We start from the raw sequence: 25,681 nt of genomic DNA on the forward strand, positions 1-25,681 counted from the left end.
GCTTCTGTTGTGCTATGACGTGTATCCGTCTTTATATATCTTTAGCTTACAGCCAACTTTAATTTTTATTTTTTTGAAAATAAAAAAATTATTAATTTGTAAAAGCAAAAAGAAATTACAAAAATAGAAGCTTTTGTTTTTAAGGAAAAATATATAGGTTAAAAAGACCAAAAAAAAAACAATAAAAGTACAAACATTGAATATTTAATAATCAAATTATTTTTAAGAGAATAAAAAAAATAAATACGATTACATAGATAAAATTTATCAGGTTGGAGAAGTCACAAGACCCCTGAATCCTTTTTTACAAATTGTACCTCGTCAAATTATCGATAATGTAAACATGAGTTGTTCAAATGTTTTGGCCCTAACAACATATTTTGATGCAACCATTTTTCTTCATGTGAATAGTTGTTTACAACTTGTTGTTTCTGCGTATAAATTTGATGTAGCCCCAGCATCATGCTTCAAAAAACAAAACACTGTCCCACATCACATGCTTTCACGCACCTAATAACACATACCACCTCAAAATGGAAAGTCAACACATATTATTGATCGTCGTTGAATTTTCTAGGTATTCGTAATTAATTTTCAAATTCATTTTCTCAGTATTCGTAATTCATTTTCAAACGCATTTTCTAAGGATCCGTAATTCATTTGAAAGAGAAGCATCAGCCGTTAGATTTTTATAAAAAACGAGGCGTCACCTCAAGTTTCTGTCAAAAGTACTTCCTCTTCCATTTTTTTGTACTAGACCGGGAACGATATTGCTTTGGTGCTTTTAACTTTCTTCCACATTAAGAATTTCAAAGTGCACTTAAGAGTTCCTCATTATCCACTGGGTAATACAACAAAAGGTACATCCTCATCCATCTTTTACTTTCTGGGTTTCAATTACAAATTCTAATTGGCTCTGCAAAATTGGAATTTAGCGTTTGTTTGTTTCTTCTCATTGAGAAATTGGATTTTTGGGTTTTTGTTTCTTCTCAAATTGATTAATTCATTGCCAAATGGTAGAGGGTTTATCTGAACAACTAATTTTTTTTGATTTTTTCAGTGTCGGTTAAAAAAATGGAAGAAACAATAAATGAATCTCCATACTCTAATGGGAAAGATAGGATCAGTAGCTTACCTGATGAAATAATTCACTGCATCATGTCTTTTAATGATACCAAAAATGTAGTCCAAAGTTGTGTTTTGTCCAAAACATGGATTCATATTTGGAAATCTATCCCATGTCTAAGCATCAAGAGAAGTTCATTTTCTCCAGGCAAAGAACATGATCAAAGGTTCATACGTTTTGTCGACATGGTATTCATTCTTCGCAATGAATCTGATATTAAGTGCTTTGCTATAGATTGGTATAGATATGAAGAAGATGAAGATATTGTGATGAAAAATGTTTATAGATGGATTGTTCAAGCTGTTAAGCGCAATGTTGAAGAAATGAGGCTAGAAATCCGTCAAGGTCATCCAGAAGCTCTTGAAATTTCTCATCAACTTGTTAATTGCAAGTCACTGGTGAATTTGGAAGTGCGAGTGAATCTTGGTGTCAGATGTACATATGTTATTTTACCAAATTCAATGGACTTACCTCGGCTCAAAGTTTTGTGGATTCATGGAGCTTCGATCCCCAATGAAGAACTATCTAAAAGGCTCTTTTCAAGTTGCCCAGTTCTTGAAAAGTTATCCCTATGTCATTGTGACATACCAAAATTGACTGTTAATTCTCTCAGCCTCAAGAAATTCTTGTGCAAGCGATTACTTGGTAGTACAGATAATGTTATCAAGGTGACTACTCCAAATCTAAAAGCTTTCAGTGCACGTCTTGCGTGACTCAATTATATTCTCTCGAAAATTGTTCTCTTCTATCCGAGGTATCTTTTGATTTGGGGCTCAAAGAAAGAGTTTTAGGTGAGAATGCAGAAGCATATTGTAATTTTCTCTCACAGGAAGAAATGGTATATGCTACACATACGACGAATTTTCTAAGATAGGCTTGTATGGTGAAAACTCTGTGGTTATCATATGGATTCCTCGAGGTATGGCTTATATGATGAAGGTTTTTTTTTTGTTATTAGCGCTCGATTATGTCTAAGGAAAGTAAATCCTAGGCGCTAGGCGAAGGGCTTGGCGCCTGGCCTAGCGCCTAACACAACAGAGCTATCGACTAGTATTAGTATCTATTAGCTCTTACATTATTTTAAACAATTTCTTTGTTTCTTAAGGTTCTGTCAAGAGCGCCCGACTTATTAGACTCTCACCAACAACCTTGCTTGTTTAATGTGCGATCTTTGTATCTAAAAATGCGGTCTACAAGAGGTTGAATGCGGGCTATAGCGTACTTGATCAAGATTTCTCCTTGGGTACAGAGTATACTTCTTTAGTCCAAGCAGGTAACAGTTAACCAAGCTTTACGTTTATTGATCTGGCCTGTGATGTAGTTCGGAAAATTCTAATACAGCGTCAATGTTTATCATGTATCTCATGGTGAATTTTATTTTTTAAGAACATTTTGGAACCTTTGAGTATGCAGGATTTCGTATTTTGTACAATTATTATTTGTCATCAAGTGACCTATTAGCTATTGTGATTGTTTTGATGTAGTTAAATTTGACCTATTAGCTATTGTGATTGTTTTGATGTAGTTAAATTTAGTGGACGTCGGGGAAGATTCGGAAGAAGGGTTGTCATCCGAGGGGATGTTGTCTCGCCTCACTTATGTTTGTTTCTGCGAAGTAGAAGGATGTGATGCTGAGCTCAACTTTTGAGTTTTTTTTGTTAAAACATGGTCAGGTTTTGACTAAAGTTGCTCTGTCCTTCTGTACTGGTACTTGCTCGCCCGATAGAGAAAGGGAACTATTTCTAGAGAAGGTTAGAGCACTTCCAACAACATCTTCAAGTGTGAAAATAGTATGTTGTCCTAACCGTCACTGTACATGATGATGTACTTGAATAATGAAAAGATAAGAATTCCATAGCTAGATCTAGTATTTTGAGCTTTCTTCCTTTTTGTTTTTTTCTTCTTATGTGATATGTGCTTCTATGAAACAGTATGATTGAAATGTCTATTAAGGATAATAGACATTTCAATGCTTTCTAATTAAGACTGTACTCGTGTGCTGCTTAAGTGAACTTTTGTCTGGAAAATAATCTTATTCTTTAGTAGTGTCCTTACTTTTATTTTGGTGTTTTTTTAGTTTTTTTATGATTTGCACACCTTGACAAGGGGTAACCAAGGGGTTGCTCAGTGGATTCTCTTCCTAGAACCATACCGCACTCACAAGTGTGGGCCTCATCTCACGTGAATTAACAGGTGTCAGTCTTTGGGTCCCGCTGTGTTAGAACTTTTCTCAGTGTTTTGTTTTCTCGGTTTTTATTTGTATGTTAAATATGATCCGGAAGATAATAACATTATCCCCCAGAAATGAGTTTCCTGTCATGTGTGTTGTTTTTCTGTTCTCGTACAAGGTGTATACCCATTGCTGGTGTCCATAATCCCTCTCACCTGCTGCTGCTGCTCCATCAAACAGCTAATATTGTAGTGCACAAATTTCGAACAAAGCTATTCTATGATTCCTATCAGTCCCGTGACCAACTTTTTCAAATTAAAGATGCTTTCCCCTGTATGCTTCTTCAAACCCTTATATGGTGTCTTTTCTCTGGAAACACCTATTACCTTTCATTTTTATCTTCATGGCCTCCTATAAATGTTGAATCTTTTTGGTTTGTTGTTGATGTGGATACCCCATGAACAAGTGAAACCCCAGATTAGTTTGTTGTTTGTTGTATTGGAAAAATTTCTGATTTTCCTGAGGAGGTTTTGGAGTTGGTATTTCATTTCTTTACATCACACAAAGACATGAATGTTGTTTCTCTTGTTTGTAAGTCATGGTTTAGAGTAGAGAGATGGAGTAGGAAAGAGTTCTTATAGGAAATTGTTACTCCATTACTCTTGAAAGATTGATTACTGGGTTTCCTAGAGTTAAAGCTCTTACGTTGAAAGGGAAACCTCATTTTTCTGATTTTAATTTGGTTCGTCATGATTGGGGAGGTTTTGTAAGTCCTTGGATTGAAGCTATGGCTAAGAGTTATCTAGGGCTTGAGGAGATACGGTTGAAGAGAATGGTTGTCTTTGATCACATCCTTGAGTTGTTATCTCATTCGTTTCCCAATTTCAAGTCGATTGTACTTGTTTCTTGTGAAGGGTTTACTGCGGATGGCCTCGCTGCTATAGCTGCTAACTGCAGGTGAAATATCTTTTTGGTTCTTGTCAAATTTTGATTGAATGCTCATGTCCAAAGTAATACGCGGGCGTGTCTTCATGATTGTTGTCTCTTAGGGAAATTGCATTAAAAGTACAAATTCATATGCACCATCAGTTCGAGCCTATGGTTGTTGTCGTTTCAATTGAATTTTGAGATTCGGGAATAAGTATACCAAATCCATCATTTGACGACCATAGGGATAGATGCATAGTTGTCAAATTTTGGTTAAATTTTACATTCTTTAAAGGTTCTCCTTACTTTGGTATGATCATGAAGGTGGTTCTTAAAATTTTACATTTTCTGTTTTCAACTTGACCCAACCATATGCTGAAAACAGAAAATGCACCCGTTCTGTCGTAGATATGGCAGTTGCACTATGTACCTAATTTTCAAAGACACCCAGAAGGCGGAAAGTTATAATTCTGTTCTAATACCATGTTTTTTTTTATGTAGGAATCTTAGGGAGCTGGACTTGCAAGAATCTGACGTTGAGGATCAAAGGCGCCAGTTGTTGAGCTGTTTTCCACACACATGCACTTCTCTTGTCTCTTTAAATTTTGCACGAAAAAGGAGAAGTTGATTTGGGTGCTCTTGAGAGTCTTGTGGCAATATGCCCAAACTTAAGAAGTCTAAAGCGAAACCGCTCAGTGCCCCTTGAGATTCTCCAGATAATCCTCACTCTTACACCTCATCTTGTTGACTTGGGGACTGGTTCATACCTCGCAAACTCGAGCGCGAGACCTATGAGAAATTATCCGAGGTAATCCTCGAATGTAAATATGTTAGGAGTTTGTCAGGGTTTTTCGAGGTTTCAACTGCCTTGTTACCTTATATGAATTCTATTTGCTCAAACCTGACTTCCTTGAATTTGAGCAATTCACTGGGAATCGAAGTTATGGAGCTCACCGCAATAGTTCTTCGCTGCAACAAACTTCGACGATTATGGGTTTGATCTCTTAACACACTTTTGCTAATGTTGTACTTGATTTAACCTCATTATATTGATGATTAAAGTTTTCATTTCATACGCAGATATCAAATTGTATTTGAGATGAGGGGTTACAAGTTGTAGCTATTAAATGTAAAGAGCTGCAGGAGTTGAGGGTGTTTCCATCCTTTCTTTACGGCAGAGAGAATGCATGTTCAACGGAACTTGGAATGGTTGCTTTATCCATGGGTTGCCCAATGCTTAATTCATTGTTATACGTATGTCAGCAGATGACAAATGCTTCCCTCGTAGCTGTGCCTGAGAACTGCCCCAATATTGTTCGCTTTAGATTATGCATTCTTGAGCCTAAAAAACCTGACCATGTCACCTTGGAGCCACTAGATGAAGGCTTTGGAGAAATTGTCCAGTCTTTCAAGGGGCTCACACTATTTTCACTTTCTGGACTTTTGACCGACATGGCTTTTATGTACATCGGTAAATACGGGGAACAGTTAGATATGCTTTCTGTTGCTTTTGTTGGGGAAAGTGATATGGGCATGCTTTATGTGTTGAATGGCTGCAAGAAACTTAAGAAGTTGGAAATCAGGGATAGCCCTTTTGGTAATACAACGCTTCTCACAAACATGGGAAAATATGAAGCAATGTGATACCTTTGGATGTCATCTTGCCATGTTACTCTGGGAGGCTGCAAAACTCTTGCAAATAAGATGCATGCGCTTAATGTGGAGATCATGGATGAAAGGCAGGAGAAACTGATATGCAGAAGGTAGATAAGTTATATGTATACCGATCCCTAGATGGACCTCGAAGGGATGCTCCAAATTTTTTTTGGACCTTGTGAGATGAACTACAGTACATCTGCTCTTAGATAATCTTCCTTAGCAGTCATGCTGGAATACATACAGATTTCTATTGAGGATTTCTTTCTTTTTCTTTTTTGACATGCTGCAGTCAAAAATTCTATTGTGGATTTTTTTCCTTTTTTTTTTTTGTCGTGCTGGATAGGTATGGGACTGTGTTTATTTTTAGGCTTAGAATGCAGACATGTAGCAGATTTTAGTTTTTGTATGCTGCTGTGGAATTTGATTGCTTTTAGAATTGTTGGGAATGTTTGGTGCGGGGGGTATTTGTTGGATTTGTTGTGTATTGTAAATCGAAAGAAAATTCTGGTGTAAAAAAAGCAATGATTTACCTGAGTCTTTTGTTCTTTACTAGAATTAGAACTAGCCTGTCTCCAACTTTTTCACAAAATCTCACAACTTTGCATCCTTTTTTACTTTCTAGGTAAAAGAAATGTTCATTTAAATTTAACACTCTCAATTTGTTTGAACTTGCGTGTATAACAGCTGCGGATAACAGCTGCACACTAAAAATGATTGTAAACAAGAGTGTTCAGATGTTTTGTTCCCAACAACATATTTTGATGTAGCCATTTTTCTCCACATGAACAATCCTGTTTACAAGGCCAGTCTCCGCGTGTGCCATTCACATGCGTGACAGATGCTTCCACCTCAATCCATACCACCCCACACCTTAATACAAAAAAATAATTTTAAAAGCAAAATAAATTATGAAAGAAAATAAAGTTTTTTCTAAAATATAAAAAAGATTTTTAATTTTTAAGAGCAAAAGAAATTATGAAAGAAAAAGACTGTGCAGGTAATATCCGTAACTAGAAACCAGGGAATATCTACAACTATAAGGCTATTATGGTCTTCCCAAATTACTGTGAATAGTAACTGCACAGTAAGAATAATTGTAAACAAGAGTTGTTCAGATGTTTTGGCCCCAACAACATATTTCGATGTAGCCATTTTTCTTCACCTGGACAACCTTGTTTACAAAGACAGTTTCCGCGTGTGATTACGTAACTATCACAAGTTGACTGTTGACACACACTATATTTATGACAGACACGTTCTATTTATCATCTGTTAAAAACAAATTCAAAGAATAAAATGTAAGAAAGTACGATATATATATACATACATACATATATAAAAGTACAAAGTTGGAGAGGTCACAGGACCACTGAATCCTTTTTACAAATCGTGCCTCGTCAAATTATTCGTTATCCTAGTGTGTCCAAGGCATTTCGATAATTTACACAATGCCTGTTCACATGTTTTGCCATCGGCATATTTCAATATAGGGATTATTCTTCATGTGAACAAAGAAACATATTTCTTAAATGTTCAATTTTAATACTCTGAAGAGTATTTGAAGCAATTGAGTGGAAATCAGATAGATCGTATTAAGTGGTTGATTTAAAGGTTTAACTTCCTCAGAATCCAATCTATAAGTTGATATCTCTCTCCATTTTGTAGATCAAGAGCTTCCAATTGTTGTAGATCCGGCCTTTGTTTTTCCAACTATTGTAGATCCGGCCTTTGTTCTTTCCTGTTCCAGAATCTTTCTGGGAAGCAGAACCAAACATTCGTTACTAGGGAAGTCAGAACCCTCCCGGAGCTTGATAGTTCATAGTTTGTACGCCGTTATACCACATTTGAAGTTCATGACTTGCACAAAGAGAAAGCACAAAAGCACAAAGAGAAAGCACAAATAAACACACCAATTATCGAATTCATTTTTCATTTTCCCGATTCATTCTTATACGTTTTTTGGATTTTTTTATATCAGAATGTCGATAACAATGTTCTAAATTTATTAATATTTTTTTTGGATTTTTTTTTCATGTCGAAGGTTGATAATTAAACTGAATACATGAGTTCGTATTAGCACAAAGAGAAACACACATGCTTCACAATCTGTATGAGCCTCCCAAATACACTGAGCTTCATATTTATTTATTACGATTATGTATCATGCTAAGTTTGAAGTTTGAACCTTCCCAAAGGTTATTGCTTCATAATTTAAAAGCACAAAGAAACACACCAATTATCGAATTCATTTTTCATTTTCCCGATTCATTCTTATACATTTTTTGGATTTTTTTATCAGAAGATCGATAACAATGTCCTAAATTTATTAATATTTTTTTTGGATTTTTTTCATGTCGAAGGTTGATAATTAAACCGAACACATGAGTTCGTATTAGCACAAAGAGAAACATACATGCTTCACAATCCGTATGAGCCTCCCAAATACAATCTCATCCGTCAAGATCTTTTCTCAATCCGTATGAGTGGATCAAATGAAACATGGTCCGTCTATCATTTTCATTCGGATTCACTTTTTTTGTTTTTTGAAGCATTTGTTTATTCACTTATTCTTGGTTGTATCACCAAACCTTCACTCACTTTTGAAGCATTTGTTTCACTATAAATTACAAAGATTTGCTCTAGATTTGTTTTGTGGTCTTCACTATAATCCTGATTTCAGCCCATTTTCCAAGTATTGTCCAAGGGTTAGATAAGTGTTGAGTAATGTGCTGAAGATGTGTCTGTGAACAAGTTTGTTCAGATAGCCAAATTTGTTAGCATTTGGAAATGCTGTCAGTTTTGTTCATGTGAACAATCCAGTTTACAGATTCTAGTTTCCCTATTATCCATTACCAAATCCGTCCTAAATCATCATATTAATTCAACCAAAAATCTAATAAGAAGAAATGGAGGAAGGATCCTATGTAATTTTTGTGAAAATAACTCAACGAATTCAGAATTTAGGTGAAACTCTATCTCATGAAGATGAAGATAATATTAGAGGACAACTGGTGAATCTGGTAGAAATGGGGTATGATGTTAAGAAATTAACAAAAAGATTTGATTCACTAGTTGAACTTGCTAAAGAAGATCGAGAATTGGAGAATGAATTGGATACCATAAACTCTGATGAAATGGTTCAATTAGGAGTCATTCAATCTCGCATTTCTTAATTAGACAAAGAGAAGGAGTCGTCGAAAACTCATCTTATTGCTTTGAAATTAGAAATTATTGCGCTGAAGTCCAAAGTGGATAGGCAGGAACATCCGAGCAGACTGTTGGAAAAATTTAGGTCCATTGTAATGGATATATGGAAGTGATCCATGGCATTCGATGATACCAATTAAGTGGAGTTTGATCTTTAGTTTGTTTGATTTTTTGTATCGCAGTAACATATTGTAGGGTATTATTTATATATCGTTCCTTCACTGTTAGAAAACATTCGATTAACAGTCTTTCCTATTTTATTTCGTGGTCTCATTCCATATTTGCTGCAACTTTATTGGTGTTTTCGTCATCTTTGTAGCAAATGCGACTAATTGCTAGAGACTTCGAATCCTGCGAAGCTCGGCTGTACAACTATGAAAGAATTTGAGGAATCATATCAAATTAGGTGAATTTTGATAACTAAAAGAATACGGGAAGCAAGCCCAAGAAAAAAACTAAAAGCCCAACCAAGCAGCCAATCAAGCAATCTTGAATTTTTGACAGAATTTTTGCATCTTTAAATGACCAGAACACGATCAATAGAATTTCGACAAGGATTTTCTTCTTCTACAAAAGGTGTGGTTGCATTTAACAAAAAAAGACATGACAAACCAAACATGAGCAAAGCCAGAGTTGAGTTCATCGACATAATACTTGCATATCCAAAATTCCATGTACCCTCATTCAGGTCAGAGCTGCACAAACAAACAGATAAAGGGGTTACTTCGGATGATAGAGGCCACACTTGAATATATATTTACATCATGTCAATTCACCACTTCAGATATTACCTCAAGGAACTGTTTCTTGTAGATTTGAACAACTATTTCCCGACGATATCGCAGAATTGACTTTTATCAATATCTTCCAAATCAATCCCCTTGATTAGATGCTCGACGAACTTCAAGGAATATACCCCGCATGAGGTTCTAATATATGCAGAAACCGAGTTGGCATCAGAAATGTGTATCATTATTTACTTAACTTACAATACAACCAACATCTCAAAATAAATTGGGATGAAATAGAAGTCGGGTGTGAGGAAAAGAGTAGTTACATGTCGGGTTGTCGAGGGAAACCCTCAACAAACTTGGGATACCAGTCAGTATCAATGTAGTTCCCCAAATACTCTGCTATACGCGTATTTCAGGATAAACTCCGTTTGATTTAGAATTATGTTGCGGTGTCATGGAATCATATATATGAATGTTTTGATGTTTTAAGTCGATACGTACCGCCACCCAGTGTTTTGTTTTGACGATATGCACCACACCATACAACATACAGACTCTTTGCCACGTTTTAGCCCCACCAAGTGGCAATATCCCTTTTTCATATTCTTTCAATTTAGCGGTGTTCGACGAAGGCTTCCCATTCACATAAGGCTGCGGAACAAAATCAAAGGTTAGTTAAAACAATACATTACTATAACAATTAAAAATAATCTCAGTATCTTACGTAACATACTTCAAAATGAGTGTCTATAGTGGTCCATCCTCCACGGATGCCAAGATTTGATTCGCACATAAGGCGCAGCATGATGTTATGTTGTATGAAAACCCAAAAGAAATAAGTTGAACCCCCACAAAAACTAAAATTGTTATTATCATAGAGTAAAAATCTGATATCAATGTTGTAGTTTAATTCAACTTAACATACATCCGTCCCTAAAATCCCATCCTTGTCGAGTAATTGTTTAAAATCTTGACAGCTTAACTGATAGACACATTTTTGTGTCTAATTTGATCTCAATACTATATATTGTTGGCACTCGATTTTGTACTAATTTTGTTATTTTATGTATTTGTAGGTATTTTTTGGAAATAAACATTTTTGGAAAATTCTGCTCGAAAAGTTGATTTTGTCACCCGGAGGACAAGTGTTATTCGGACTCTCAATTTGGATAAGGGGTAACCTAATTACTAAGGGGCACCCCCAGGTCACCCCAAGGCAGCTGCTATTCGCACCCAAGTTCTGGTTAGGGGGAGGACATCTTCTTCCCAAATTCAAAAAAACAAAATTGGCGGGAAAAAATTGTTATCAACTGGCAGATTTAGGGTTGGAAGTTTGGACGGGATTAAAGGAGATTCAATGGCCCAAATTAAATGGGTTTGTTCCTAGGGCCTAGATAGAGCTGGTATGGGTGTTGGATTCGGTCAAAATTGGTTAGATAACCGGTGGTAATCAAATCAGGGAAGATATTCTAAAATTGTCAATTTATTCTCTAACAACTGAATCCTTATGTCCGGGCTCATATTACTGGTGTCTGGAACCACAGACTCAAGAGTCAATTTTTTCTCAGATTCCGACCAACCTATTATTAATGATTTTTCTAGATGAAATTGAAGCATCAGAGAGATCAACAAACTTGCACAATAGATTTTTGGAAATAACTAAGAACTTAAGTCGTATATTTTAAATGATGTCTTTATTTTTACCTTGGACACTGCTTCCTACATATCTATTTTGTAACAAAGTTCCTTTGTTGTCCATCTTGCCATCCTTGGAATATTATCTCTGTCTTGCTTAAAGTAGTTTGAGTGCCCTGCGAACAAGTACTGCATGAAAATAGCTTGAATAAATCATTTTATTTTATTTTTAAAATTATGCAAACAGTAATATATACATACCTACACATGAAAATAGCTTGAGTTAATCAGATTAATTATCATGCAAACTAGTCGTAACTGTCACACTTACCAGTAGATAGGGTGAGCATCCACGTACAGTTTTTTTTTTCTTATGCTCAACATGATAGTGGTGTGAATTAGCTGTGGCCAATCAAAAGTGTTAATCACTGACAAACTTCGGAAATGTTTTCCATATTTGCTCTTTGACAACCAATTTACGTTTCCTGTTGTAAGGAAGACAATAACACAAAGATGCAATGTAAGTAGATTTGTTAGTAGGACACCATTTATTTTGATTTCTTCTACATCTTCTGTCTCATCCTGAAGTATGCACACAATGGCCTCCTCAATGATAGTCTTTTTCATCTTATCATCCTTAAAATAAGCCAATACATCTTCCTTTGCAACCATTGACTCCCTACTCTGTTTCACAGTTTCCCCTGGTTTGGGTCTCCTAATTCCAAAATTGATGGAAACATGATTAGGGTTACTTGTCAAGGTGATCTTATTGTCACCATCACCAAATTCAAAATAATGGTTTTCATCATAGTTAACTTCTCCAGAATGCTTGTAAGCTCCTATAATTGTTTGAATTGGATGTGGATACTTCAACCAATCAGACTTAACCATATAAACCTCCTTGTATAGAAAAAGCTTCATTACCTTCCACAAAGTGCCTTTACTGAAAAACTTCAAATGTTCGTCCCTAAACCAAAATAATTTATGTAACGAAGTTGTTGTGCCCGCTTCAAATATCAGCGCATCGCGCCTTTTTCTTTTCACCAGATCTTTGTCGAATCTTTCATAAAAACTTACTACTGCATGGAAGCCACCTTTGTAGGATATTGATTTTGGTTCTGTAAAAATGAAGACAAAATTCTCAGAAATCATACTTCTAGAGCTAAACATCTGCTGAACCTTTTAAATTAGGTAAAATTTATTTTCTTACCACCATTAAAGGAGACAATATCTGTACAAACTTCATGTTTTGCTACTAGCATACCCTGCGAAATTGGTTCTTCTAGAAAAACAAAAGGATAATTAGGGCACTTGTACATATAGGTGAACAAGCTTTTTCAAATCAAGCATTACAGATCCATACAATCAAATTTGCTTACCACATTGATAGGGGATAATATCTCCAAGATCTTCTAGTTTGGGCACTGAAAAAAGCGGTTTCGGAACAACCACAATGGCAGTTGAAGTTTCTGCAAAAACAAAAGGATAAATCAGGCACTTGTACATAAAAAAAACAAATAAAGTTTTACAAGGGTTTAAATTTGTATTTTACACCAAAACCTTATAAAATTTCTAATATTATAGGTTCTAACCCTATCAAGTGTCATCTTACTCAATTTTTCTATTTACTTTGACTCGACTTCAACATATACCATAATCTAGTGGACTTGGTTAGCTTGAATCAACTAAGACCAGTTTATCGCAGTCGACGGACGCTAATTGTGGTATGAAATGCATATAGACAGTCGGCAACAAACAAAATTAAGCCTAATTGTGTACATAATTCACGGTTAATTCAATTGTTTGCATGATTTTTTTTATTTTCAATTGCATCTAATTGAACATATTTCACTTGCGTCTACTAAAAAAACAAATTATGGATTAAATCATACACAAAGTAAATTACCAAATCTCATTACTTACCAGAAATTAGCTCTTTCTTTGGCAGTTTCCTCCTATTTCACTAGTACACAGAGACCCTTTTGCCACGCCAAATTGGCGTGTCCATAGGGGTTTTGTCACGCCACTTCGGTTTGGACTAGGCGTGACTTCTGCTTTCGTGGTTTTAGGTAACGTAGCGTGGTTTTAGGTAGCTTATAGCCACGCCTGCCATGTGTGTCTATTTCTGCATGAAATAGACACGCCAGAGCCATATAGGCGTTGCTATATAGGGTCCCAAAAACTTAAGTATGGTACTCTATAGACACACGATTTATTGTTTTGGCGTGGCTATTTGGTTCACTATAGACACGCAAATTTCTTTTGGCGTGGCTATTTGATTCACTATAGACACGCAAATTGCTTTTTGGCGTGGCTATTTGGTTCACTTTAGACACATAAATTGCTTGTTGGCGTGGCTATTTGGTTCATTTAGACATGCAAATTGCTTTTGGCGTGGCTATTTGATTCACTATAGACACGCAAATTGCGTTTTGGCGTGCCTATTTGGTTCACTTTAGACACGCAAATTGCTTTTTGGCGTAGCCGTTGGTTATCCGATAGACACGCCATATAGGTTTAACGTGGTTATATGTTATGTTTTAGCCACGCCAATTTCATTTACTTTCATCCACGTGGCTGCATTAGGAACCGTTGAATACCATCCACATGTAACGTTGTGAACCGTTCATTGGATACCCTATAGACATGCCCCATAGAGCATGGATATATGTGATATTTATCCACGCCAATTTCCAATTACCTTGGTCCACGTAGCCGTGTTATGAATCGTTGGATCTCATTTAAGATGATGCAATATTGACCGTTAAATTATATGCATCTTCTTCTTCTTTCACAACAACAACTCTTAAATCATCTTCTTTTTGTACACCTGAATTACTCCTAATCAGAAGATAATCAATGTTTAGATTTGAATTTGAATCACTCTTTTTCACCATTACCAATTTTTTTTTGATGAATCACTAGGTTTTTGTTGAATCTTGGGAAAAAAAATCGATTTCTAGGGTTTTCATTTCCTCTCCCGCTCTCTATCTCTATCTCTCTCTCTTCAAGAAAACGGTGGTCTTTAAAATTGAGTTGTGGTGAGTCGGTAACGGTTACAAGATGTGGTTTTGACCACCTTTTAACCACGCATCAGTAACAACTAACACGTGCTCTGTTTGCATATGCTGCTTTACAAAAAGTCTTGATGAACCGCTTGAAAAACTACCAAAAAAAACCGCTACACACAAAACAGTTTAGAATCGCTGATTGCTTTAACTTTATAACCGTCGTGGTAAATGATCTTTTTACTGTCAGTTAGCTTTAACAGTCAACACCTCCTATAGTTACAAGGTAGCAAAGTAGTAGGCCTTTTGTAGGACAAGAGTTGCGCTAGAATAACAATGCTTCAATGTATAGACGGTACCTGAGTCTTTTGTACTTTACGAGAATTAGGACTAGCCTCTTCTAGGCAAAAAAAATGTTCTTTTTGCCTTTGTCATTAATATTGCATTTTAACACTCTCAATTTTTTTTTTAACTTGCTCTAGTCTTTGTAAATGCTACTTTATTTTATTTTTGAAGGGATTGTGCTTTGTCAAATTAATACTATCATTTTTTTTTTGAATCATATAAATTTGTGTTTAATCAGTAACTGAAGAGTAAATTGAAAAGTAGAAATCAACTATCATCAAGATTTAAAGATATGATCAAACACTCAAGCCCTTTGATCAGTTTCTTTGGGTCTTCAATGGGTCCAAAAACTAGCTCACTTCTTTGCCCACTGGATTGGATATAAACCCTAATCATCAATCCTTTTCACAAATCAACTGACCTCCACGTGATGTGATTTGTCTTTTATTTATTTTTAAGAGCAACAGAAATTAGAAAATGAAGTTTTATCTTTTGTCAGAAGGGGCTGTACAGGAAATATCCACTCAAACATGTGCAGGATATATCCACAGCTAGAATCCAGGGCATATCTACAAACTATAAGGCTATGAAATTAAAAACAAATTAAGGTATAAGAAAAAAAGAAAAAAAAATGAAGGGTTCGAACACAAAACCTAAAGGTCGTCTAACTATGAGCTTAACCATTGAACCAAGCTGTCTGTTGTGCTATGACGTGTATCCGTCTTTATATATCTTTAGCTTACAGCCAACTTTAATTTTTATTTTTTTGAAAAATAAAAAAATTATTAATTTGTAAAAGCAAAAAGAAATTACAAAAATAGAAGCTTTTGTTTTTAAGGAAAAATATATAGGTTAAAAAGACCAAAAAAAAACAATAAAAGTACAAACATTGAATATTTAATAATCAAATTATTTTTAAGAGAATAAAATAAAAATAAATACGATTACATAGATAAAATTTATCAGGTTGGAGAAGTCACAAGACCCCTGAATCCTTTTTTACAAATTGTACCTCGTCAAATTATCGATAATGTAAACATGAGTTGTTCAAATGTTTTGGCCCTAACAACATATTTTGATGCAACCATTTTTCTTCATGTGAATAGTATTGTTTACAACTTGTTGTTTCTGCGTATAAATTTGATGTAGCCCCAGCATCATGCTTCAAAAAAACAAAAACACTGTCCCACATCACATGCTTTCACGCACCTAATAACACATACCACCTCAAAATGGAAAGTCAACACATATTATTGATCGTCGTTGAATTTTCTAGGTATTCGTAATTAATTTTCAAATTCATTTTCTCAGTATTCGTAATTCATTTTCAAACGCATTTTCTAAGGATCCGTAATTCATTTGAAAGAGAAGCATCAGCCGTTAGATTTTTATAAAAAACGAGGCGTCACCTCAAGTTTCTGTCAAAAGTACTTCCTCTTCCATTTTTTTGTACTAGACCGGGAACGATATTGCTTTGGTGCTTTTAACTTTCTTCCACATTAAGAATTTCAAAGTGCACTTAAGAGTTCCTCATTATCCACTGGGTAATACAACAAAAGGTACATCCTCATCCATCTTTTACTTTCTGGGTTTCAATTACAAATTCTAATTGGCTCTGCAAAATTGGAATTTAGCGTTTGTTTGTTTCTTCTCATTGAGAAATTGGATTTTTGGGTTTTTGTTTCTTCTCAAATTGATTAATTCATTGCCAAATGGTAGAGTAGGGTTTATCTGAACAACTAATTTTTTTTGATTTTTTCAGTGTCGGTTAAAAAAATGGAAGAAACAATAAATGAATCTCCATACTCTAATGGGAAAGATAGGATCAGTAGCTTACCTGATGAAATAATTCACTGCATCATGTCTTTTAATGATACCAAAAATGTAGTCCAAAGTTGTGTTTTGTCCAAAACATGGATTCATATTTGGAAATCTATCCCATGTCTAAGCATCAAGAGAAGTTCATTTTCTCCAGGCAAAGAACATGATCAAAGGTTCATACGTTTTGTCGACATGGTATTCATTCTTCGCAATGAATCTGATATTAAGTGCTTTGCTATAGATTGGTATAGATATGAAGAAGATGAAGATATTGTGATGAAAAATGTTTATAGATGGATTGTTCAAGCTGTTAAGCGCAATGTTGAAGAAATGAGGCTAGAAATCCGTCAAGGTCATCCAGAAGCTCTTGAAATTTCTCATCAACTTGTTAATTGCAAGTCACTGGTGAATTTGGAAGTGCGAGTGAATCTTGGTGTCAGATGTACATATGTTATTTTACCAAATTCAATGGACTTACCTCGGCTCAAAGTTTTGTGGATTCATGGAGCTTCGATCCCCAATGAAGAACTATCTAAAAGGCTCTTTTCAAGTTGCCCAGTTCTTGAAAAGTTATCCCTATGTCATTGTGACATACCAAAATTGACTGTTAATTCTCTCAGCCTCAAGAAATTCTTGTGCAAGCGATTACTTGGTAGTACAGATAATGTTATCAAGGTGACTACTCCAAATCTAAAAGCTTTCAGTGCACGTCTTGCGTGACTCAATTATATTCTCTCGAAAATTGTTCTCTTCTATCCGAGGTATCTTTTGATTTGGGGCTCAAAGAAAGAGTTTTAGGTGAGAATGCAGAAGCATATTGTAATTTTCTCTCACAGGAAGAAATGGTATATGCTACACATACGACGAATTTTCTAAGATAGGCTTGTATGGTGAAAACTCTGTGGTTATCATATGGATTCCTCGAGGTATGGCTTATATGATGAAGGTTTTTTTTTTGTTATTAGCGCTCGATTATGTCTAAGGAAAGTAAATCCTAGGCGCTAGGCGAAGGGCTTGGCGCCTGGCCTAGCGCCTAACACAACAGAGCTATCGACTAGTATTAGTATCTATTAGCTCTTACATTATTTTAAACAATTTCTTTGTTTCTTAAGGTTCTGTCAAGAGCGCCCGACTTATTAGACTCTCACCAACAACCTTGCTTGTTTAATGTGCGATCTTTGTATCTAAAAATGCGGTCTACAAGAGGTTGAATGCGGGCTATAGCGTACTTGATCAAGATTTCTCCTTGGGTACAGAGTATACTTCTTTAGTCCAAGCAGGTAACAGTTAACCAAGCTTTACGTTTATTGATCTGGCCTGTGATGTAGTTCGGAAAATTCTAATACAGCGTCAATGTTTATCATGTATCTCATGGTGAATTTTATTTTTTAAGAACATTTTGGAACCTTTGAGTATGCAGGATTTCGTATTTTGTACAATTATTATTTGTCATCAAGTGACCTATTAGCTATTGTGATTGTTTTGATGTAGTTAAATTTGACCTATTAGCTATTGTGATTGTTTTGATGTAGTTAAATTTAGTGGACGTCGGGGAAGATTCGGAAGAAGGGTTGTCATCCGAGGGGATGTTGTCTCGCCTCACTTATGTTTGTTTCTGCGAAGTAGAAGGATGTGATGCTGAGCTCAACTTTTGAGTTTTTTTTGTTAAAACATGGTCAGGTTTTGACTAAAGTTGCTCTGTCCTTCTGTACTGGTACTTGCTCGCCCGATAGAGAAAGGGAACTATTTCTAGAGAAGGTTAGAGCACTTCCAACAACATCTTCAAGTGTGAAAATAGTATGTTGTCCTAACCGTCACTGTACATGATGATGTACTTGAATAATGAAAAGATAAGAATTCCATAGCTAGATCTAGTATTTTGAGCTTTCTTCCTTTTTGTTTTTTTCTTCTTATGTGATATGTGCTTCTATGAAACAGTATGATTGAAATGTCTATTAAGGATAATAGACATTTCAATGCTTTCTAATTAAGACTGTACTCGTGTGCTGCTTAAGTGAACTTTTGTCTGGAAAATAATCTTATTCTTTAGTAGTGTCCTTACTTTTATTTTGGTGTTTTTTTTAGTTTTTTTATGATTTGCACACCTTGACAAGGGGTAACCAAGGGGTTGCTCAGTGGATTCTCTTCCTAGAACCATACCGCACTCACAAGTGTGGGCCTCATCTCACGTGAATTAACAGGTGTCAGTCTTTGGGTCCCGCTGTGTTAGAACTTTTCTCAGTGTTTTGTTTTCTCGGTTTTTATTTGTATGTTAAATATGATCCGGAAGATAATAACATTATCCCCCAGAAATGAGTTTCCTGTCATGTGTGTTGTTTTTCTGTTCTCGTACAAGGTGTATACCCATTGCTGGTGTCCATAATCCCTCTCACCTGCTGCTGCTCCATCAAACAGCTAATATTGTAGTGCACAAATTTCGAACAAAGCTATTCTATGATTCCTATCAGTCCCCGCATTTTCTAAGGATCCGTAATTCATTTGAAAGAGAAGCATCAGCCGTTAGATTTTTATAAAAAACGAGGCGTCACCTCAAGTTTCTGTCAAAAGTACTTCCTCTTCCATTTTTTTGTACTAGACCGGGAACGATATTGCTTTGGTGCTTTTAACTTTCTTCCACATTAAGAATTTCAAAGTGCACTTAAGAGTTCCTCATTATCCACTGGGTAATACAACAAAAGGTACATCCTCATCCATCTTTTACTTTCTGGGTTTCAATTACAAATTCTAATTGGCTCTGCAAAATTGGAATTTAGCGTTTGTTTGTTTCTTCTCATTGAGAAATTGGATTTTTGGGTTTTTGTTTCTTCTCAAATTGATTAATTCATTGCCAAATGGTAGAGTAGGGTTTATCTGAACAACTAATTTTTTTTGATTTTTTCAGTGTCGGTTAAAAAAATGGAAGAAACAATAAATGAATCTCCATACTCTAATGGGAAAGATAGGATCAGTAGCTTACCTGATGAAATAATTCACTGCATCATGTCTTTTAATGATACCAAAAATGTAGTCCAAAGTTGTGTTTTGTCCAAAACATGGATTCATATTTGGAAATCTATCCCATGTCTAAGCATCAAGAGAAGTTCATTTTCTCCAGGCAAAGAACATGATCAAAGGTTCATACGTTTTGTCGACATGGTATTCATTCTTCGCAATGAATCTGATATTAAGTGCTTTGCTATAGATTGGTATAGATATGAAGAAGATGAAGATATTGTGATGAAAAATGTTTATAGATGGATTGTTCAAGCTGTTAAGCGCAATGTTGAAGAAATGAGGCTAGAAATCCGTCAAGGTCATCCAGAAGCTCTTGAAATTTCTCATCAACTTGTTAATTGCAAGTCACTGGTGAATTTGGAAGTGCGAGTGAATCTTGGTGTCAGATGTACATATGTTATTTTACCAAATTCAATGGACTTACCTCGGCTCAAAGTTTTGTGGATTCATGGAGCTTCGATCCCCAATGAAGAACTATCTAAAAGGCTCTTTTCAAGTTGCCCAGTTCTTGAAAAGTTATCCCTATGTCATTGTGACATACCAAAATTGACTGTTAATTCTCTCAGCCTCAAGAAATTCTTGTGCAAGCGATTACTTGGTAGTACAGATAATGTTATCAAGGTGACTACTCCAAATCTAAAAGCTTTCAGTGCACGTCTTGCGTGACTCAATTATATTCTCTCGAAAATTGTTCTCTTCTATCCGAGGTATCTTTTGATTTGGGGCTCAAAGAAAGAGTTTTAGGTGAGAATGTAGAAGCATATTGTAATTTTCTCTCACAGGAAGAAATGGTATATGCTACACATACGACGAATTTTCTAAGATAGGCTTGTATGGTGAAAACTCTGTGGTTATCATATGGATTCCTCGAGGTATGGCTTATATGATGAAGGTTTTTTTTTTGTTATTAGCGCTCGATTATGTCTAAGGAAAGTAAATCCTAGGCGCTAGGCGAAGGGCTTGGCGCCTGGCCTAGCGCCTAACACAACAGAGCTATCGACTAGTATTAGTATCTATTAGCTCTTACATTATTTTAAACAATTTCTTTGTTTCTTAAGGTTCTGTCAAGAGCGCCCGACTTATTAGTCTCTCACCAACAACCTTGCTTGTTTAATGTGCGATCTTTGTATCTAAAAATGCGGTCTACAAGAGGTTGAATGCGGGCTATAGCGTACTTGATCAAGATTTCTCCTTGGGTACAGAGTATACTTCTTTAGTCCAAGCAGGTAACAGTTAACCAAGCTTTACGTTTATTGATCTGGCCTGTGATGTAGTTCGGAAAATTCTAATACAGCGTCAATGTTTATCATGTATCTCATGGTGAATTTTATTTTTTAAGAACATTTTGGAACCTTTGAGTATGCAGGATTTCGTATTTTGTACAATTATTATTTGTCATCAAGTGACCTATTAGCTATTGTGATTGTTTTGATGTAGTTAAATTTGACCTATTAGCTATTGTGATTGTTTTGATGTAGTTAAATTTAGTGGACGTCGGGGAAGATTCGGAAGAAGGGTTGTCATCCGAGGGGATGTTGTCTCGCCTCACTTATGTTTGTTTCTGCGAAGTAGAAGGATGTGATGCTGAGCTCAACTTTTGAGTTTTTTTTGTTAAAACATGGTCAGGTTTTGACTAAAGTTGCTCTGTCCTTCTGTACTGGTACTTGCTCGCCCGATAGAGAAAGGGAACTATTTCTAGAGAAGGTTAGAGCACTTCCAACAACATCTTCAAGTGTGAAAATAGTATGTTGTCCTAACCGTCACTGTACATGATGATGTACTTGAATAATGAAAAGATAAGAATTCCATAGCTAGATCTAGTATTTTGAGCTTTCTTCCTTTTTGTTTTTTTCTTCTTATGTGATATGTGCTTCTATGAAACAGTATGATTGAAATGTCTATTAAGGATAATAGACATTTCAATGCTTTCTAATTAAGACTGTACTCGTGTGCTGCTTAAGTGAACTTTTGTCTGGAAAATAATCTTATTCTTTAGTAGTGTCCTTACTTTTATTTTGGTGTTTTTTTTAGTTTTTTTATGATTTGCACACCTTGACAAGGGGTAACCAAGGGGTTGCTCAGTGGATTCTCTTCCTAGAACCATACCGCACTCACAAGTGTGGGCCTCATCTCACGTGAATTAACAGGTGTCAGTCTTTGGGTCCCGCTGTGTTAGAACTTTTCTCAGTGTTTTGTTTTCTCGGTTTTTATTTGTATGTTAAATATGATCCGGAAGATAATAACATTATCCCCCAGAAATGAGTTTCCTGTCATGTGTGTTGTTTTTCTGTTCTCGTACAAGGTGTATACCCATTGCTGGTGTCCATAATCCCTCTCACCTGCTGCTGCTCCATCAAACAGCTAATATTGTAGTGCACAAATTTCGAACAAAGCTATTCTATGATTCCTATCAGTCCCGTGACCAACTTTTTCAAATTAAAGATGCTTTCCCCTGTATGCTTCTTCAAACCCTTATATGGTGTCTTTTCTCTGGAAACACCTATTACCTTTCATTTTTATCTTCATGGCCTCCTATAAATGTTGAATCTTTTTGGTTTGTTGTTGATGTGGATACCCCATGAACAAGTGAAACCCCAGATTAGTTTGTTGTTTGTTGTATTGGAAAAATTTCTGATTTTCCTGAGGAGGTTTTGGAGTTGGTATTTCATTTCTTTACATCACACAAAGACATGAATGTTGTTTCTCTTGTTTGTAAGTCATGGTTTAGAGTAGAGAGATGGAGTAGGAAAGAGTTCTTATAGGAAATTGTTACTCCATTACTCTTGAAAGATTGATTACTGGGTTTCCTAGAGTTAAAGCTCTTACGTTGAAAGGGAAACCTCATTTTTCTGATTTTAATTTGGTTCGTCATGATTGGGGAGGTTTTGTAAGTCCTTGGATTGAAGCTATGGCTAAGAGTTATCTAGGGCTTGAGGAGATACGGTTGAAGAGAATGGTTGTCTTTGATCACATCCTTGAGTTGTTATCTCATTCGTTTCCCAATTTCAAGTCGATTGTACTTGTTTCTTGTGAAGGGTTTACTGCGGATGGCCTCGCTGCTATAGCTGCTAACTGCAGGTGAAATATCTTTTTGGTTCTTGTCAAATTTTGATTGAATGCTCATGTCCAAAGTAATACGCGGGCGTGTCTTCATGATTGTTGTCTCTTAGGGAAATTGCATTAAAAGTACAAATTCATATGCACCATCAGTTCGAGCCTATGGTTGTTGTCGTTTCAATTGAATTTTGAGATTCGGGAATAAGTATACCAAATCCATCATTTGACGACCATAGGGATAGATGCATAGTTGTCAAATTTTGGTTAAATTTTACATTCTTTAAAGGTTCTCCTTACTTTGGTATGATCATGAAGGTGGTTCTTAAAATTTTACATTTTCTGTTTTCAACTTGACCCAACCATATGCTGAAAACAGAAAATGCACCCGTTCTGTCGTAGATATGGCAGTTGCACTATGTACCTAATTTTCAAAGACACCCAGAAGGCGGAAAGTTATAATTCTGTTCTAATACCATGTTTTTTTTTATGTAGGAATCTTAGGGAGCTGGACGTGCAAGAATCTGACGTTGAGGATCAAAGGCGCCAGTTGTTGAGCTGTTTTCCACACACATGCACTTCTCTTGTCTCTTTAAATTTTGCACGAAAAAGGAGAAGTTGATTTGGGTGCTCTTGAGAGTCTTGTGGCAATATGCCCAAACTTAAGAAGTCTAAAGCGAAACCGCTCAGTGCCCCTTGAGATTCTCCAGATAATCCTCACTCTTACACCTCATCTTGTTGACTTGGGGACTGGTTCATACCTCGCAAACTCGAGCGCGAGACCTATGAGAAATTATCCGAGGTAATCCTCGAATGTAAATATGTTAGGAGTTTGTCAGGGTTTTTCGAGGTTTCAACTGCCTTGTTACCTTATATGAATTCTATTTGCTCAAACCTGACTTCCTTGAATTTGAGCAATTCACTGGGAATCGAAGTTATGGAGCTCACCGCAATAGTTCTTCGCTGCAACAAACTTCGACGATTATGGGTTTGATCTCTTAACACACTTTTGCTAATGTTGTACTTGATTTAACCTCATTATATTGATGATTAAAGTTTTCATTTCATACGCAGATATCAAATTGTATTTGAGATGAGGGGTTACAAGTTGTAGCTATTAAATGTAAAGAGCTGCAGGAGTTGAGGGTGTTTCCATCCTTTCTTTACGGCAGAGAGAATGCATGTTCAACGGAACTTGGAATGGTTGCTTTATCCATGGGTTGCCCAATGCTTAATTCATTGTTATACGTATGTCAGCAGATGACAAATGCTTCCCTCGTAGCTGTGCCTGAGAACTGCCCCAATATTGTTCGCTTTAGATTATGCATTCTTGAGCCTAAAAAACCTGACCATGTCACCTTGGAGCCACTAGATGAAGGCTTTGGAGAAATTGTCCAGTCTTTCAAGGGGCTCACACTATTTTCACTTTCTGGACTTTTGACCGACATGGCTTTTATGTACATCGGTAAATACGGGGAACAGTTAGATATGCTTTCTGTTGCTTTTGTTGGGGAAAGTGATATGGGCATGCTTTATGTGTTGAATGGCTGCAAGAAACTTAAGAAGTTGGAAATCAGGGATAGCCCTTTTGGTAATACAACGCTTCTCACAAACATGGGAAAATATGAAGCAATGTGATACCTTTGGATGTCATCTTGCCATGTTACTCTGGGAGGCTGCAAAACTCTTGCAAATAAGATGCATGCGCTTAATGTGGAGATCATGGATGAAAGGCAGGAGAAACTTGATGATATGCAGAAGGTAGATAAGTTATATGTATACCGATCCCTAGATGGACCTCGAAGGGATGCTCCAAATTTTTTTTGGACCTTGTGAGATGAACTACAGTACATCTGCTCTTAGATAATCTTCCTTAGCAGTCATGCTGGAATACATACAGATTTCTATTGAGGATTTCTTTCTTTTTCTTTTTTTGACATGCTGCAGTCAAAAATTCTATTGTGGATTTTTTTTCCTTTTTTCTTTTTTTGTCGTGCTGGATAGGTATGGGACTGTGTTTATTTTTAGGCTTAGAATGCAGACATGTAGCAGATTTTAGTTTTTGTATGCTGCTGTGGAATTTGATTGCTTTTAGAATTGTTGGGAATGTTTGGTGCGGGGGGTATTTGTTGGATTTGTTGTGTATTGTAAATCGAAAGAAAATTCTGGTGTAAAAAAAGCAATGATTTACCTGAGTCTTTTGTTCTTTACTAGAATTAGAACTAGCCTGTCTCCAACTTTTTCACAAAATCTCACAACTTTGCATCCTTTTTTACTTTCTAGGTAAAAGAAATGTTCATTTAAATTTAACACTCTCAATTTGTTTGAACTTGCGTGTATAACAGCTGCGGATAACAGCTGCACACTAAAAATGATTGTAAACAAGAGTGTTCAGATGTTTTGTTCCCAACAACATATTTTGATGTAGCCATTTTTCTCCACATGAACAATCCTGTTTACAAGGCCAGTCTCCGCGTGTGCCATTCACATGCGTGACAGATGCTTCCACCTCAATCCATACCACCCCACACCTTAATACAAAAAAATAATTTTAAAAGCAAAATAAATTATGAAAGAAAATAAAGTTTTTTCTAAAATATAAAAAAGATTTTTAATTTTTAAGAGCAAAAGAAATTATGAAAGAAAAAGACTGTGCAGGTAATATCCGTAACTAGAAACCAGGGAATATCTACAACTATAAGGCTATTATGGTCTTCCCAAATTACTGTGAATAGTAACTGCACAGTAAGAATAATTGTAAACAAGAGTTGTTCAGATGTTTTGGCCCCAACAACATATTTCGATGTAGCCATTTTTCTTCACCTGGACAACCTTGTTTACAAAGACAGTTTCCGCGTGTGATTACGTAACTATCACAAGTTGACTGTTGACACACACTATATTTATGACAGACACGTTCTATTTATCATCTGTTAAAAACAAATTCAAAGAATAAAATGTAAGAAAGTACGATTATATA

The 25,681-nt window shown here is 35.8% G+C and overlaps 1 pseudogene; it reads left to right on the forward strand.

Annotated features, from left to right (window-relative positions):
* Positions 1-1,074: 1,074 nt before the first annotated feature.
* Positions 1,075-6,139, forward strand: LOC113316399 (annotated as a pseudogene).
* Positions 6,140-25,681: the final 19,542 nt, after the last annotated feature.

This window comes from Papaver somniferum, chromosome 10 (genome assembly GCF_003573695.1).
Source record: "Papaver somniferum cultivar HN1 chromosome 10, ASM357369v1, whole genome shotgun sequence".
In the NCBI taxonomy this organism is placed as follows: domain Eukaryota; kingdom Viridiplantae; phylum Streptophyta; class Magnoliopsida; order Ranunculales; family Papaveraceae; genus Papaver; species Papaver somniferum.